This window comes from Mesocricetus auratus, unplaced genomic scaffold, assembly GCF_017639785.1.
Source record: "Mesocricetus auratus isolate SY011 unplaced genomic scaffold, BCM_Maur_2.0 Super-Scaffold_6730, whole genome shotgun sequence".
Taxonomy (NCBI): domain Eukaryota; kingdom Metazoa; phylum Chordata; class Mammalia; order Rodentia; family Cricetidae; genus Mesocricetus; species Mesocricetus auratus.
Genome location: NW_024429184.1, coordinates 22,205,294 through 22,222,814, shown reverse-complemented (window position 1 = coordinate 22,222,814; position 17,521 = coordinate 22,205,294). Strand labels below are relative to the sequence as shown.

Here is a 17,521-nt window from a genome sequence, read left to right as displayed (position 1 = left end):
TGCTAGGTACTTGCAGGAAGAGATAATGTACATGTAATCCTAACCACACCCATTTGGGCATGGCCACAGGTACGTTGGAGAAGGCAGGGAGATAAAGAGCTAGGGTAAAGAGGAGAGGGCTCTCCCTTGGGTTCTGATTGAGGTGCGGAGACCAGCAGAGCGCTGACCTCAGTTCTCGGCTTCTCATGTAAGTCATTTCTCCCTCATAAAATAAAATATGATATCCCTATCCTGTGTATGGTAATATTTCTCTTGCAGATACTACAAGCAATTTCTCAAAATAAGAGTAAAAAGGATACAAAATTTCATTTAAGGCATATTATCACTATTCTATCAGCATGGTAGCCTGAGAAAAGACTCCATTTTGCACTGTTATCATGGATTCAGGTTTTGGTATCTGTAGTTGGGGCGGGGAGAACAGTTGCAATAAACAACCATTAATTTTATCCCTACAAAATATAGCCATTGTAATGTGTTTTATAGCTTACAAAACTGAGACATACAAATGGCTCCCTTCCTTATGATGGAAGGAATGCAGAGGACAGTGTTAAGCAACAGAGTTTTAAACTTCTTCCTGCTGACAGGGTTCTCTGATGGGTTCTAACATTTCCTGTCAGTTGACTCTATTGTACTTTGTAAATGCTGAATCCTCAATGAGGAATGACAAGTTTTGCCTTGCTTACTCCATCTGGAATAATCAAAAATCACAACTATGTAGTCTTGATGTTTACATATTGCTCTTTTTAAAATATTTCAAACATATCATGTCTTTTTCCTTTTGTAAAAGGCCTCTTTTTTTACTGTTGTCTATTATCTTTATCTCCCTCTCTTCTTGAGTCCTGCCCACCCCCCCCCGCCGTGTGTGTGTCTGTGTGTGTGTGTGTGTCGGTGTCCAGCTACATTTTATTAGGGTAGCCCGCAGAAGCATGGGTGAGGGATTAGTGCTTGATTGGGAGTAAGACACAAATAACTACATCAGCTTGTGCTTTTGCTAGATTGTGAAACTAGAAAACAATTAAGATAATTATTTCTTTCTTCAGATATTACTGTATTTAACTATTATAAAAAAACTTTATAACCTAGTAGACAGGATCATGCATTTATGAATTTTTTTCAAGTATTTGAAGATGAAGAAACCGAATCTCAGAGAGCGGGAGTGGTTCTTTCTCTAAGGTTGCAGATTGGTTCTGCTTCAGAGGCCATACTCAGTTCTGTATCTTCTCTGTTGCACCCCATTGGTAATTGATTTCCAAGTGGGGGGAAGAGTGCTGTTGAGACTGTGTATGGTAGGGAAATAGGACCTTCTAAGTAAACAGATTCTACAGAAACAGTATCTATAGGGCAAGCAAGGGACTAAAGTAGGTTCAGAAAAATGTCCAGATAACTTGACAGTCATATTTGGAACATTACTTTCCTGGATTCGTGATTATGGCAAAGCATGAGAGAGACACTGTCAGACTGTAGTCTCAAGACTTCTGGAGGTTTAAGTAATGGTTTCATTGTTTTACATAGAAAGATTTAAATTAATCTAGACATCAAATGCAAGTAAAATGATAAAACTATATGTAAAATAGGAAAAAAAAATCAAGAAATGGCACAATAGAAATTAGCCTGTTGGAAAAGTGATATGGCTTTAAATTTGACTTTTATATTGTAATTGAAGTTAAAAATAATTCTTTGAAAAGGTTTTATTCTGACAGCCTTAATTTGGTTCTAATATTTCCAGAATTGGAGCAAAAGAAGAGGTATCTGCAGCATTTTCATTTTCTGAATATGAGTTTCAGGGAACTGTTTATGACCACAGTCAGAGTGTTGAATTTAGCATCTCCCTTCACATTTCTTGTTCTAACCCAGCATAATTATGTAGTTACGGTAATAACCCCAATTGAGTCTCCACGACAGGTCAAGCATAGTAAACAGATTATCCTCCTTAATATTCATGAAACCCTTAGGATGCACCCCTCATTTTATGCATGAGGAAACTTAAGTTCAGTAATTTTAAGCAACTTGTCCAAAGGCACATACAATAATAGAACTGGGATTTAAGTCCAGATTGTTCACTCCCACAGCTTCTGCTCCACTGAGTCTCAAATCAGAAGTGAGTAAAATAATCATATACCCTAGGAGCAGCAGTCTTCAAAAGAAGGGTTGTAGAAAATGTGTGAAGAAACATCAGAACTGCCATGGAAGCAACCACTGCTGCCACAATGGATTAGCAGACAATCCCTCTCCTGGTATGTGATTCCACTTGCTATGGTCCAATTGGAATCCATTTTTTTTATCACCAGTAACAGGCATGTAGATCTGAGCTTATGAAAGTTGCAGAAATTATTACCTTAATAGGTAATGAATAATTGTCTCAAATATTTCAGTCACATGTTTTTTTATCATATCTCAAAGTACTTAAATACGTTCATTTGATTTAAAGCCAGAGAAAAATCCATGTCGACTTCAGGAATACCCACTGAATACGAAACAGAACCCTGAGAAAGTTACACTAGATACAATGGTATAAACAATTTTTATGTACTTGAGAAATTGTTTGCAAATGAGTATTTGCATATAGTTTGGTTTAACTAGCTCATGCCACCAGTGGCACTAATTGATGTAGTTGTTTAATTTGTAGAAGGACAAATAGTAATTAAATATTCCGAGGTCCTCTTGTGTTCAAAGAAATCTGGTTTTTTTTTTGTAAACTCAGACTCTTCTTCTAGAAAAAATGTAAAACTCTAAGATATCTTCTAAGCCTGAAAGTGTGTTCAATGGTATACACTTTAAAGTTCTGAAATATAAACTTGTATAGACATCAATGCCTTAATCTGTGTTCCTTACACAGAATATTGATTTAACCACAATGTTTCTTTATGTTACACACACTGGCAGATGTTTCGAATCTTGTATTATATATGACAGAAAATATATGTATAAAATGAGTTATTCTCTATAAGTTATTTAGCATTATGGCTGGCACATAGTAGATGCTCAAGAAATATTTCCTTCCTGAATTCAGAACCCTTTGTACTGTGTAACCTGTCTTTGCCTTGGTTTCTAGACCATGCTAACTTGTCCTCTGTGTTGACTTGGCACCAAGTAAGAGATGATTTTAAAGTTACATTTTCAGTAATCAAAGCTTACACATGGAAGTGCCTATTGTAATTACATTCACTATGTACAAAATGTCAGGGATTTTTCTATTTGTTCTCTGGGGAGGTTGGCTACGACTCTTGGGGTCATAAAGGTTACCAAGAGAAACATCATTCTGATTTATTTCCTTTATATCTTAAAGTGATCATAAATCTAAACTCTGCAGGAACCTGTCATATTAGGCTATTCCTTGAATGTAAAATATCTTCAGACAACTTTTTGAAATGTTTTATTTGAGTAGATACAACAGGCTGTTCTAGGAGTGAGAAGGATGTACTGCAAGAGATTGACAGAAAATGATTTTTCATTCTGTTTTATAAATGTCTGGTTTCTTTCAGATGTTTTGTCTGGTCTGAGTACTATCTAGTGATGTTTGCTTTATTTTCCTCTATGTTGTTTTCCAGCTGGGATGCAAGGTAAGATGAATGTCACAGTCAAAGTGGCATCATACTGCTAAAACTGACATCAAGCCCTTCTGGTGGTCACCGGGAAACAGTATGGCTTTGTTCTGTGTTTAATGTCTAAGATGTGGAGTCTGCTGAGGTACTTGCCATTTGATACAGCCTTATAATCTTTCTCTTTATTATCTGTCTGGCAACATCATCACACTGACTTCTTGCATTAAATCTTGTTCACTCTCCTAATATAAAAAGACAAGAGAATGTCCCTGAAGATATAAACTTAGTATCTTGTACTATAGACAGAATTTTTTCATTGTGTTTTTTCTTGAAACAAATATTCTTTTATTTCAACAGAAAAAGAGACTATTTCTTTGCCTCCTAAGAAAATATTGTGTTTTAATTGTCCAGATGTGCAAGCAGGATACAGACTAATCCTTGAGATTCTTGTTTGAAAAGGCAAACAATAAAATGCGCATTCATTTACTTATTTATTTCAGATAGCATCTACTGGGTCCAGCTATAAACCACAAAGTGTTAAGTATTGTGAATACCAAAAGGAATGGATAGCTTTATTTGAGAAACAAGTAAGAAAGGTAAACTCACAGAGACATAATTATATTGCAAATTCTTAATTGCTTTGCTAGAAGTATGCGTGAAGTCTTGGAATGCAAAGCATCCTAGTCCGATTTGAATGGGAGCATTAGAAGGTTTCTTCCCAGAGCGGGAGAAAAAGCTGAAGAGCCTGAGCTAATGTTATGTCAGAAAGCAGCAAATGGGGAAGAGAATTCCAGTGAAAGAGAATGCGGAGTTGATGATGGTGAAAGCAAAGAGACCCTGGTCCAATTTGAACTGTGGGTGAGAATGGGAGAACTGTTTGGGAATTGTTACAGATAATTGTGGCACCCCCTCATGTAAGGTCTTGAAGCCACATTTCTATTTGGTTAAATAGGTCTCCTGGGGCTTTGTGTGTGTATATGCGTGTGTATGTACGTGTGTACCCCCTACCAAAAGGGATCCAGTTGGAGACAAGTTTGGAGGGTTTTTTTAAAGAGAAAAAGAAAACTGGGGACTACAGTTTGCACAAGTCAGGGTTCACTGGGCAAGACTAGAAAAGTACTAACTTATGGTAAAAGTGCGTTTCCTCGAGTACCTTCCTGAGAATCTCTCATGCACTGCTTTCAGAGTGAATGGCACTCATTCTCCACAATCCTGCTTCTCTTCCCCCAACTGTTATATGTAGGGAAGTTTAATTCAGAGTTCTCCTGTTCCTACTTTCCTTAGTGCTGACAGCTACCACACTTACGTGTATATCTTGCATTTTGAACAAAACATTTGTCCCAAAGGAAGGATATGGCAAACTATTTGCATTCCCAACTGAGTTTCCTTCAACTCCGTGTTTGTTCCTGATCTGGGGCATTCTGGTTGTGCTTCAAGGATTCTATGAAAGAGAACTCATTCATCGCCTGTTCCCTTGGACAGTCTTCTTTTCCTTTATATTGTGCTAGAGAAGGCTCCTTGACTCTTTGCTTCTTGGATTTATCATTTGGGTCCCCAGGCCAAATTGAACTTTTCTTTTTATGTGACAAGAATTTTTTTTAAGCATGTGGTATATATTAGGCTCTTCAGGGGAGTATGCACTAATGAAGGTGGTCATCGGAATTATTTAATGGAAACATAGATTATCTACCATTTTCCTAAGTCTATTATAATAGAATGTTCAGATCTAGTGCTGAGAAATATATATATATTCTCAATAAAAACCGGTATGTGGGCCAGCTTGTCGGTGCCCCCTCCCTATGCTGGGATGCCATGTTCATTCTTAATGTATGGGAGAGGGGCCTGGCCCTCCCCCTGCCACAACCTCTTATGCCAGACAATGTTGACTCCTCATGGGAGCCCTTACCTGTGAGGAGGAGTGGACTGGGGGTGGGCTGGAGGGAGGCAAGGGGGAATGGGAGGAGTCGAGGGGGGGTGAGAGGAGGTGTTTGGAGGGAGAACTGTGGTTGGAATGTAAAATGAAATAAAAATAAATTAAAAATGGCAAATTGTACTTCTTTTCAACCAAAAAACATTTTCAAATATTTAAGCTGATAGCATATTTCCTAGCTTCTTCAAGAAGGAAATGGAAACCAATGTGGAGGGTTCACAACATTGTACTAGATAGTTAGCGTCGTTCACCTGCATTTGCTTCCTTATAAGGAAAAGGAAGGGAAAATCCAGCAAATGGGCACATAAACTAACAAAAGCAAAACAATAAAAGATGTGATCTTCCCAAGGGAAGCATTGAAACCCGCGTGCAAATTATTTTTATTAAGTACACTTAAATTTAGTTGATTTTTCATTAAGATAATATGAATTTATAGTTTAAAAGTTCAGATAATGCCATAATTACATTAATAATGAAGTAGTAACAATGCATAGTAGTAACTTCCATATACCCTTTTCTAAGGGTATATATGCAGTGCATTTTCCCCACAAAGGCTCATAGGGATTCAAGCTTGGTCTACATAGTAGCACTGTTGGAACATGACAGAATTTCTGATAGGTGAGGACCACTGAGAGGTGCTCGGGCTCTGAAGGTGATGCCATTCCAAAGGGCCTGTGGGACACCAGCTTCTCCCTCCTTGTTCTAAGGTATAGAGTGTTCCAAACATATATGTACTACTGTCCTGATACCCTGTCACCTGCTTCCCGCAGCAGAGGCCAAACCAAATAGAGATCCCTAACCTCAACTTTTGAACTTCCAAGCTAGTCAGTGAAATAAACCTTTCTTCTTTATTATATTGTCTGATATTTTATTATAGTAAAAAATGCCACTCTACTTTCACTTTCCTGCAGTTGTTTATCTGACAAAAAGTTCTTAAAATAACACGAGCAAATCATCATTACCATCAATTAATAAAATTGAAGATGAAGTTCATCTACTTCAATTACACAACCACATAAAAAGGAAAGGTTATTATAACTTCATTATATTCATTCATCTTCACAATATCATGACTCTAGGAATACTTAAAGCTAACTAGTGTAATGTTTCATACATGTATTTTATTTTTAGTCTTCCTTGGCATCAATAATTGCCCTGCTTCATAGCATGCTTGATATCCATGACTTTACCAAAGTTTAAGCCCGAATTCTCCCGCAGAATTGAAAATTTTATGGTCTGTGGTCTGTTGTTGCTGCATTTAGTCATGCAACTCACTCCCTGGAGCTTCTACCTAAATATTTTGCATGGGCTGCTCTAGAAAGCACACTGGTAGCTTGGAACACATTTATTTGGCAACATAGGGATGTTCTATGTTTCTATGTATGCTGGAATATTGGAAGACATTTCCTGAGCACAATTTCCTTGTATTCTCTTTGTGGAAAGTATTGTGTTTTCTTTTTCTTTTTTTTTTTTTCTTTTTTTGGTTTTTATGAGACAGGGTTTCTCTGTATTGTTTTGGAGGCTGTCAGTCCAGCCCGGCCTCGAACTCAAGTGTTGTGTTTTCAAAGCATTGACTTGTCACCTACATAACTGATACTGAGATCATGGTGTGTCTGGTACCTCCTTTCTCTTTCTTCTTTCTTAGGTATCATGAGAGTATTCTCTGTCTATTCTGTCCTGAAGTTTCATGGTGACATGTTGTTCTCATTTGTTGGATGAGAACACTGGGCTCTTGCAGTCTGGAATTGTATCTAGGTTCTGGAGGTCAGTTTATAGTCATTATTAGTTATCATTCACCTCTAATCACCTGCTGAACTGGTGTGACTGTGGAGCTGGGTATTTCAAATCCATTGTCTCTGCTGAAGTTTCCTTGATGTTAATCTGTCTTACTCTTCCCTACTCTCTGTGCAGTCTGCCCACATATACTTCCAGATATACCTTCACTGACTTTTATTTTTGAACTTTAATTTTTTCTTTGTCCTCTTTAATATTATCTTATTTTATTTTGGAGAATGTGTTGTCTCTGAACTTGGGGACATTATAGTTTTTCTATATCTTTCTTCCAAGTCTGTCATTTTCTGTGGGTATTGCTGTTTACTCTTTCATAAAAATAGCTCCTTCTTCATGGGTTAGAAGACCCAAACAACTACTGGTCCATTAGTGAGATCTATCAATTAATAAAACCCAGTGTAACTGACAAACAAAATAAATCAAAGGAAAACAGAACACGCACACCCAGATGCCTATTTACAGAAAGAAATGTATGTGTCTGTGGGTGTGTGTCTCTGTGTCTGTCTCTGTGTGTATGTGTGTGTGTGTGTGCCTGTGTCTGTGTTTGTGTGTGTATGCCCATGTCTGTGTGTGTGTGTGTGTGTGTGTGTGTCTGTCTGTCTGTCTGTCTGTCTGTCTGTCTGTCTGCAGTTATTTTTCTTCTGGGTTCAGAGTCTCCAGAAAAAAGAGCCTTCTGTTTTCCTAATTCAGATACTTAAGACTTGCTGTCACAGTTCTGAAAGCCAAGTTGAAGAGGTATATTAATATTTAGCTTTTCAATAACAATACTTCACTCATCCATTGATGCATTGATTCCTTGATTCATTCATTTATAGCCTATGGGGAGTCATAGAAACCCTAAGTTAATGTGTAGGGAGCAGATTAAGTCCTGACTGTATGTGTATTATTAAAAGCGAATAATCCTTCAGACTTACAGGAACTCTGTAAGCCTTCTTCAGTTCATGTCAGGTGACTGGCAAAACCTAGTATGGGCAAAGCCCTTTCTCTTCAGGTGTACGCAGCCAGAGACTGATGTGCTATACGCACCTTCCACTAAGACTGTCTTACACTCTGGCTTGTGTTGTACATTACAAATTTGCAAGGTTTGTACATTACAAAGTCCTAGGTTTCTGTGCAGCTGATGGCTCACCTGGCCCCAGCTCTTCTGTTCATGTGCCTATGTGCATTTCTGTCCTTTCTTCTGTCCCTCATCATCCCAATCAGGTTGTCAGGACCAAACTATGTTGAACAACAGTAGTCTTTTATCTCCCTAGTCTCAGCAAAATTGATGAGGAATTTGAATTGGATTTGTGGTGTGAGAATGAAGATGTGGGAGTCTAGTTGCTCCATTTATAGACTTTCAACTTTTATTATCAGTCCTCAGTTACTTTTACAATCCATGCTTTCAGTATGTTTAATTCCCAAGGGATTTCAAGGTTCAGCAATTTCAAAGGTTACTCTTTTTAATGTGTGTCTCTGTTGCAACTGTCTTCTCTGTGAAGGGATGTGCTCTTTCCCCATCTACTTTTCCATCTCTTAAGTTATCTTGTAACCAGTTCTGGTTTCACCCAGCTCCTAATTACTCTGGGTAGTTATGGCTACTATAATCTTCATCCTTATTTTATTCATGTTTTGTAAGGAAGTAGAGACAAGGGCTGTGTTAACTGTAAGTGAATTCATTCTCCCATCTTCTATTCATGTGGCCATCACCATTCTTATTTCTATTACCAAATCAGTATAACTCAATAAACAACAGAGGATTTTATAGTCACATAAGTGTAGAATTTCCACAATCTGCTTTTCTCATAGGAAAACAGAGAGATAAAGAGCCAGATAATGTCAGAGAGGATTGAGAGATAAAAAGAAAGGTCAAAGCAGAGAAACCAGGTCCACTACATTATATGTTCTAAAAAGTAGAGAGAGAAGACAAATGATGAGAACTAAGAATTTAAGGAACATTTGTTCTTTGATGAAGATTCAAAGTATTTCCAGGTATGGAAAATTGGAAAGGTTATAAAGAGATTTATGAAGGCCTTGCTTTGAGTTATCAATTCAACCATCTTTTTAATGATTTTTGAAGACTTCAAGTCACTATTAAATTTCTCTTTAATTCATAGTCACATATAATCGCTGCTTCCTTGAGTGACAGTCTGTATATTTTGTAGAACGAAAGAGGTTATTTATAGTCTTCTAAATTTATGATGTTCAAATCTAAACACAATGCTGTCAGTGTGAAAATATTAAACGTCTCTAGCATGGAAATAAGAGGCACATCTTCTTTAGAATCGACAGGAAGGACCAAAGGAAATTAGATTTAGAATTTGTAATAAAAGGAAATTAGTTTTCTTGTTTTTAAACATTTTCCCTATTTTTTAGACTTCATTCATTTGGTGTTCAGCCTTTGAGCTATGTGGCTATCTCCCAAACATACATGGATTCAATGGGCATTTTATTTTCTCATCAGATGTCCAATATTTCAGTTGCCAAGTATTTGGTGCTGTGTGTCAAATAATGGTTTTGTGTTTGGCAAACCAAGTGCACTATCACTGAGTCACATATCAGCCCAAAATAAACATTTTTACGTAATTCATTTGGAATCCCTCCTCCTTCTCGCACAACACCTAAAATATATATGTGTAAAACTAAAACTTAAATCCAGTTTTCTTTGGTTGCTTTCTGATCACCTTCAGACATTCCTGCCCTATCCCTGCTGCCATTGATCACCTACAGTGAATTAATAAATTTCAACAAGCAACAAACAGAGATGTTCAGTGTTCCTGATAAGGTTTAGGGTCACAATGAAACTATCCAACATTTACACAGAACTTTCAACTATGATAAAAATATAGAAAAGTGACAGTCATGAACTCTACCACCAGATAGTTCATAGAATCAGAAAAGAAAAAATTAAGGTTTAAGAGATGCTTAAGAATGAGACAATTACAGGCAAGGAGCTAGTATGGAATATAGTGTTTGAAATGATTTTCATCCCCTAACAGCCTTCTATTATTTACTTATTGGTCTTCGTGTTTCATTGTAAGTAGGGCTTTCCGTTACATGAAGGCCTATTTGCCCATTGTCTGTTCTACAACTTAGAAAGACATGTTTGGCTTCTGAGAACCTAGATTTTGTTACTTTAAGTCAAAGAAAGATTAAAATTAAGATAGTTGTAGTTGATTTTATGTCTAAAAGTCAATGATTTCCTTTCTGAAGAAGGCCATGACACTTGCAGTATCTAAGAGAAACAATCATATCTATATAATGTATAACAAAAAGAGACTTTCTACATTTAGGCAATACTTTAAGCAGCTTCAACATGTGGGACTCTTCCAATGTTCAAGCATCCTGCTGGTGATTCAGAAACTATCTAGAATCCCACCTCCTTTGATTTTTCCACAATGACACCACACTTTTAAGTACACAGTCAATCATAGTTCCATTTCAACCCATTGATGTTTTAAATCCTCATAGAGAAGTGCTCTCTTGATATCTTAGACCACTGAGGTTAGGTCATGAGTAAAAACAAATAAATATTTTGTATAATTTTAGAATCTGGATCTCCCAAGTTTATGGGGCAGGCTGCCTTGGTGTCTGGTAAGGCTTGCTGAATCATAAACAAGGTCTCCTGTGTCCACATATGGTAGGAGACCTATTTCACAAAGTCACTATCACTATTCATGGGTAGTTCTGCTTTGTCTTTTCAAAAGGTCTTATTTTCTACTACTTTTACCTTGGACAGTTGGACTTTGACATATAAGCTGGGGGTGTAAACCATCAGATCAAGTCACCTTGTCATTGCACAGCTCTGCTATAGTTTTATCAAATGTCCTTATATAAATATGGGTTTGAATTTCCAATCTCAAGTGCCCAGTTAAGAATTTTTAGTATTATATTCTTTTACTTGTGTTATTGAACATTTAATACTTTCAGTTATAAGAGGCCATAGTATCATTTTTTCCATTATCTTTAAGGGGTAGTCTGTCTCCATAGAAAATTCAATCTGATACATTTTCATGCTCATGATCAGTGTGTGTATATGTATGGAATATGTCTGGCAGCTCTTGGTGTTCCACTTGCTTTACTAAAACAGACTGAACAAAGGGAAAAATTTTCACTTAAATTATCAGAAAAGTTTTCACTTAAATTATCAGTTTTGTTCCCGCTATGAGGCCCCTTAGTAAAGGACTGCTGGTTCAAAGGCTTTCAATGTCATTGTGCTAGTTGGGCATATCTCTCCATGCTCAACCAAGGGAGTATTGCTTTCATATTCTATGTTGGCACACAAAGACAAGACATACAAATAGACTCCTCAAAGTTGATTCCTCACAAAGAAGAATAGATACTTATTTTCATTCCCTAGTATTTACTCTCCTGTTGCATCCTCAGGCTTCTTATTCCATTAGTGTTTGTTAGCTAGAGAAAAAGACTCTCAACATCTACTAGCATTCATCTGTATTCTACCATTTGACAGATGCCCTGCTACTTGTTAGTTCTCACATCACCAAGAAAGAGGGAGTCAGCACACACACCCATAGCCGTTCTGGTTTCAGAGTGGGATAGAAAATATGGCGCCAAGTTTCTTTCCTTCTGTTTTCCTATACCTGAGTGGTATTTTCTCTTTCTTTAGCAAAATCCAGACTGCTTATTTCCTCCATCTTAGTCACAATTACCAAAGTTTTCGATAAAGAAAGAACACACTCACAATGTCCACAACAAGGTATCACAATTTGATGAACAGTCCTGAGTTCACAGTTTCACATGGAACAAATATATTATCACACAAAGAATGCATCTCTGAAGGTAAAACATGAACAACCCAGGCCAGGAGAGAAGTTTCCTTTAGACAACTGCATTGGTGCCTGTCCATATTACAAGGTAAGCTACAAATTTAATATGGCAAATTAACAAGTGGTCACAGTAACTCGTTGCATTTTTACGGCATGATAAAATGATTTGTTAATATATTGTCTCTCTTGATTTATAAAAATTTTTTATTCTTTTAATGTCTCAACTGAGGAAATCAGGGATTACAGGTACTAAACTGACTAAAAACACATTAGCAGTACAGTAGCAAATAGACTTGTAATGCAGTTATGTATATTGATGGCTGTGGTAATTGAGATTATTTTTATTAGAATAAACTAGATGAACAGATTGATAGGAAGTCACTTCTTAATTCTGACGGTACTAAGAAAGTACTGCCCTGATGGCAGGGTTTCTGCTGAGTATTCCACGATGTTACTTGTGAAGAAATAAGGGAATTGACTAGAGTAATGAAATCTATAAGTGAAGTTTATTCAAATAAAGTAATAATAAAATCCCTTAAAACATTACTATAAATATTAGCTTAACAATTACTCTAGTATTAATATCTATCTACCCTTGCTTAATAGACAATTTTCAGTGTCTGCCTCCCATAGAGATTGTTCAATCTATTGCTACCCTCTCACATAGAAATATATATTTATGGTATATATGTATATATTAGAATTTTATAGCAGTATATTTGATTTTGACAATACTAACTTATCCTGATATACAAACACACAGACACATAGTAGGCAAAAATGACACAAAGATGAATATTAGATATGTATAAAATAATTTTCTTATTAACATACTGAGGAGTTCACATTATTTGGCAATAGACATCTGAACACAGCTGGGCAATGTTGAGAAAATCCTACTTTTCAGCTATAGCAAGTTAAATCAAGGATCTATGATAATAGGTGAAACTTTACTGTTAGCATTATCAGGCAATGTTAGAAAAGGATATTATTAATTTGGTGAAGGCCAGATAAAGTTTGGATAGAAGGAAATAAGGTATATATATATATATATATATATATATATATATATATATAATTGATCAATACGTATAAGATGGGCAAGTAAAGACAACTGGATGAATGGAAAATATTAAATATTTCTTTAAAATGTTTTTTATTTATTTAAAAGTTTTTTTTCATTTTGCATATCAACAACAGTTCTCCTTGCCTCCCTTCCTCCTGCTCCTCTCCACCTTCCCCACACCCAACTCCCTATCCACTCCTTGGTATAGATAAGGTCTCTGGGGAGTCAACAAAGTCTTGCATATCAATTTCAGGCAGGATCAAGCTCCTCCCCCCTGTATCGAGGTTGAGCAAGGTACCCCTCCATAGGGAATGGACTCCAAAAAGTCAGTTAATGTTCTAGGGATAAAGCCAATGGCCCCACAAATTTTCCAAGCCACAGAACTGTCACTCACATTAAGAGATCCTACAAAACTCAATTCCAAGGGGATCAAAGACCTCAATATAAACACACTGAACCTGATCGAAGAGAAAGTGAGAAGTACTCTTGAATGCATTATCACAGGAGACCACTTCCTAAATATAATACCAGTATTACTGACACTGAGAGCAACAATTAATAAATGGGACCTCCTGAAACAGAGAATCTTATGTAAACAAAACGACAGCCATCCAAATGGAAAAAGATCTTCGCCAACCCCCCATGTGGCAGAGGCTGATCTCCAAAATATATAAAGAATTCAATAAACTAGACGCCAAGATTCCAAATAATCCAAATTTTAAAATAGGGTATAGATCTAAACAGACAGTTCTCAACACAAGAAATTCAAATGGCTGAAAGACATTTAAAGAATTACTCAACATCCTTGGCCATCAGGTAAATGCAAATAAAAATGATTCCGAGATACCATCTTACATCTGTCAGAATGGCTAAGATCAAATATTGAATATTTCTATCTATATACATAATATTGCTAAATTTTATTCAGCTAATATATTTTAGTGATATTCCATGATAAAGATTATGTTATATTTTCTATGAAGTAGTGGAGAAAATAAAAACATAATATTCTGTTATCTGTGAAAAGTTGAGAGTATTTTGGCTTTGCTATTTTCATGCATTGTTTTATATTAATGTGTACTCAGATATTATGAAAAGTACCAACCTTGAAAGCTGCATTTTGCTTCTTTTACCTCATCTAGAAAATAAAAAAGGAAAGAAAAATATTAAAGTTAGAGACAATTGAAACAATAGATATACTAATAGGGGCATCTTTAAAAGAAATCAGTGAAGTTTTCCCATTTTACTTTTGACAGAAAGCAAACATTGAACTCAGGAGGGTTACACCTGGTAAAACTTCCTACTCTAATAATGTGACTTTGAATTCTGGTAGTTTACTTCTATAAAATATCTTGGTGTCATAGCAATTATGGGAATGCTTAACAAAAATGACAAAACAAAGTTGTATAAAATGAAAAGTGACACAGACAATGCTTAGACAACCCATGTAAGTGGCCCATCATGATATAATTTTTCCATAAATCTGTGTAAGACTCTTTTCGAACAACATTGCAATATACTCTCCTCCCGAATACTGATCAGAACACAGGCTTCACATCTTTCTTCACTGCCCTAGTAATCTGTTCTCCCTTATGGACCAAGTGATTATTGTGTTGCTTATAAATAACTGTTCTACATTCCTTATGGAAATTGTAATTATGATGCTGAATATTCAAACTGCAAGCCACTTTGCTCAGGGAAATTGTAATTATGATAATGCTGTATTTACCCAACCAATGTTTTCAAGTCATTGTTCTCTTTGAGGAATGGGAGGGGAGAGGAAACCCCTGAAATAAAATGTCCTTTTGGAATTTCAGACGTGTCTTCAGGCACAGAAGAATTGCTGCTCTTTGCAATGCTTCAGTGTCAGGTTTACATGCGTCACATATGCAGCACACACACACACACACACGTTTCATAGGGAAGCATCTAAATTACATAGGTTTCTCATTTAACTCACCCAACCACCCTTGAAGTAAGTAGTATCCTAATTTTATAAAGAAACGACCTGAGCTCTTTGTTCTGCACCATGATCTGAATGTTTACAGAGCATCTAACACAATAATCCTATAACATCACCTTACTAGTATCCAAAATTAGCATTCACATATATGTAATAAAATATTTTGTATAAAAATAATTTGCTGGAATAGATGAAAATACTTAAGCTTCTATTAATAAATAGATAAGTGAATTTCATCCTCATAATATTTGTGCACAATTTTGTAATAAGAAATTGATTTTTAAAGTATGCATATGAGAACCACAGACAACTAAATATCCAAATCATAACTCTTCAGAATGAAGCGATGAAGCATAAGGTCCAAGGCCAGTTAGCAGGAACCACATTCAGTAGGACAGGCAACATGCAGTTTTGGCTGCAAGAAGGATGCAAGCCACAGTGTTTTTTATTAATAAGCACAGATCACACCTACTATGCACAAATCCTTTATAGACAGTTTAAATTTCACAAATGCAATGTATGTGACTTTATTTTAATTCAATAAATTAAGTTCACCAAATTTGTTTGCTCAAATTTGCCAAGTTATCTGTTCTTTTATAACTTGGCATATTAACCAGATTTAATTTTAAAAAAACAAACAACAACAACAAACTAAAGTAAGATTAAAGGGAACTAAGAAACTAAGAGAACACAAAATAAAATATAATTATACAAGAATGAAATACACAAATTAGTGTGTTTTTAGAATTCATTCCTGCTACTCACTTAAATCATATATATCTTTATAACTTACAAGATATGCTCATTATATTAGCTTTATCATATTTTGAATATCTTTTCAAGAAGTTCCAGCTGTCTCCCCCAGATTTTAACACATCTTCTCCTTTCCTCAGTAACTCTTTTCTGTTCCATGTAGATCATTTCACAATTTTCCCCTGATTTCTCACACATGAGAAAGTAGATGAGCGATCCAATTTGACAGCCACAGGAAGTAGTATTGATCCTCAATTTTAGCATGATCCTTCAGAGCTACCAACCAGCCGTTTGTCTGGTTATTATTTCATTCACTTTCAGCCGAGAGAGAGAAGTAACAACATTTGTCCAGACCCAAAACAAATTCCCTAAGATAGTCGGTGAGCCTGTATTAGACAAGGTCTTGAACTCCCTATTTTAGCCAAGGTTGGACTTGAACCAATGTTCTCTCAGTACTGGTCTCTGGAGAGAGGTGATGGTTGGCATGTGCCCCTATTCCTGTTTGGCATGCAGCCTTGTTTAGTACTGTAGTCTACAAGTTTATGGATTCAGTACACAAAGGTACATAATGTCACTGAAGGCGAATGAAATTTTTGAAATTGGTATAGTAGTGGCTACATAATCATGTGATGTACTCAGTTCAGTACATATGACAGGAACCAGGGGATGCTGTGCTGTCCCGATGAAGTAACAGCACAGCCTGCTAATGATTGGGGGTGGAAGTATAACTAAACACTGCAGCATTTGTCTGTATGTGAGACACCCCTGGTTCAATCCCTCCTCCTTCCACACAATGGTACTGATGATGAGTCTCACAATAGTGAGATACTACTCTAAGGATATATTTAAATACTTGAAATTCAATGACTCTTTTGCCATTTTTTGCAAAGGGAAAATACTTCCATGTGGAGACATAATAGGATGCTCATGAATCATTAAGATATGCCTGATTTTAAAGAACTGTAGCAACTATTTGAGGATCCATGGCAAACATCTGGGAGCAGAGGGAGAAGCTGTTAAACCATCAGGGGAAAGAATGGGAAAATATCTGCCTAGATGACATGAGATTCCTGGCATTGAGGTAAGTCATCTGTGCTTCTTAATCTTTCCCTGATTATTTTTAATATGATACAGCAATGTACAGAAGCCTGTGTAAGTAATGGCGAAAACCATTTCTGACTCTTTAGCTGGTGTTATGTCACAAGGTGAACCACCATAGTCAGTGGATGTGCTGGCTGAATACGATGAACTCTAGCATGGACAGTAGATCAGGCAATGACAAGAATCAACTGCAGTCTTGATAATATCCCAGAGATAGAAATTGCTTCCTAGTATTCTTCCTAATTGGTTTGCACAAGATGTGATCCCAGCACGAGAGAAGTGAACACAGCCCTCATCCCTAACCAAGAACCTATCACCAATAGACAACCACTTGCAAATGGAAGCTTAGTTTTCTCCTAGCAAGTCTCATTGCAGAGCAGTAGATGGCCAACAGAAAATGAACTCAATGGCATCTTTGTAGGCTCCTTGTCTCCTAATGCTTTAACAAGGCATTCTCTTTGCAGCTGCTGTTGTTTGATCCTTACATCTTCCATGTCCTTTGCTTATATACTGTGGCTTCCAGTTTTGTGTTTCTATGGGATTCCTGGGTGTGAGAGTGCGTGTCTGTCTCTGCTTCTACATGTGTTTCTTGTGCTCTTTCTCTTCTTC

The 17,521-nt window shown here is 36.5% G+C and overlaps 1 protein-coding gene across 4 annotated transcripts in view; it reads right to left on the bottom strand.

Annotated features, from left to right (window-relative positions):
* The window catches only part of Lingo2 (leucine rich repeat and Ig domain containing 2), a 1,146,222-nt gene that overhangs the window by 407,045 nt on the left and 721,656 nt on the right, over positions 1 to 17,521 (bottom strand). For all 4 annotated transcript variants that reach the window (XM_040740264.1, XM_040740277.1, XM_040740262.1 and 1 more), the window contains one exon: positions 14,201 to 14,233. The gene's annotated coding sequence lies outside the window, so the exon portion shown is untranslated. The remainder of the gene's footprint in view (positions 1 to 14,200; positions 14,234 to 17,521) is intronic.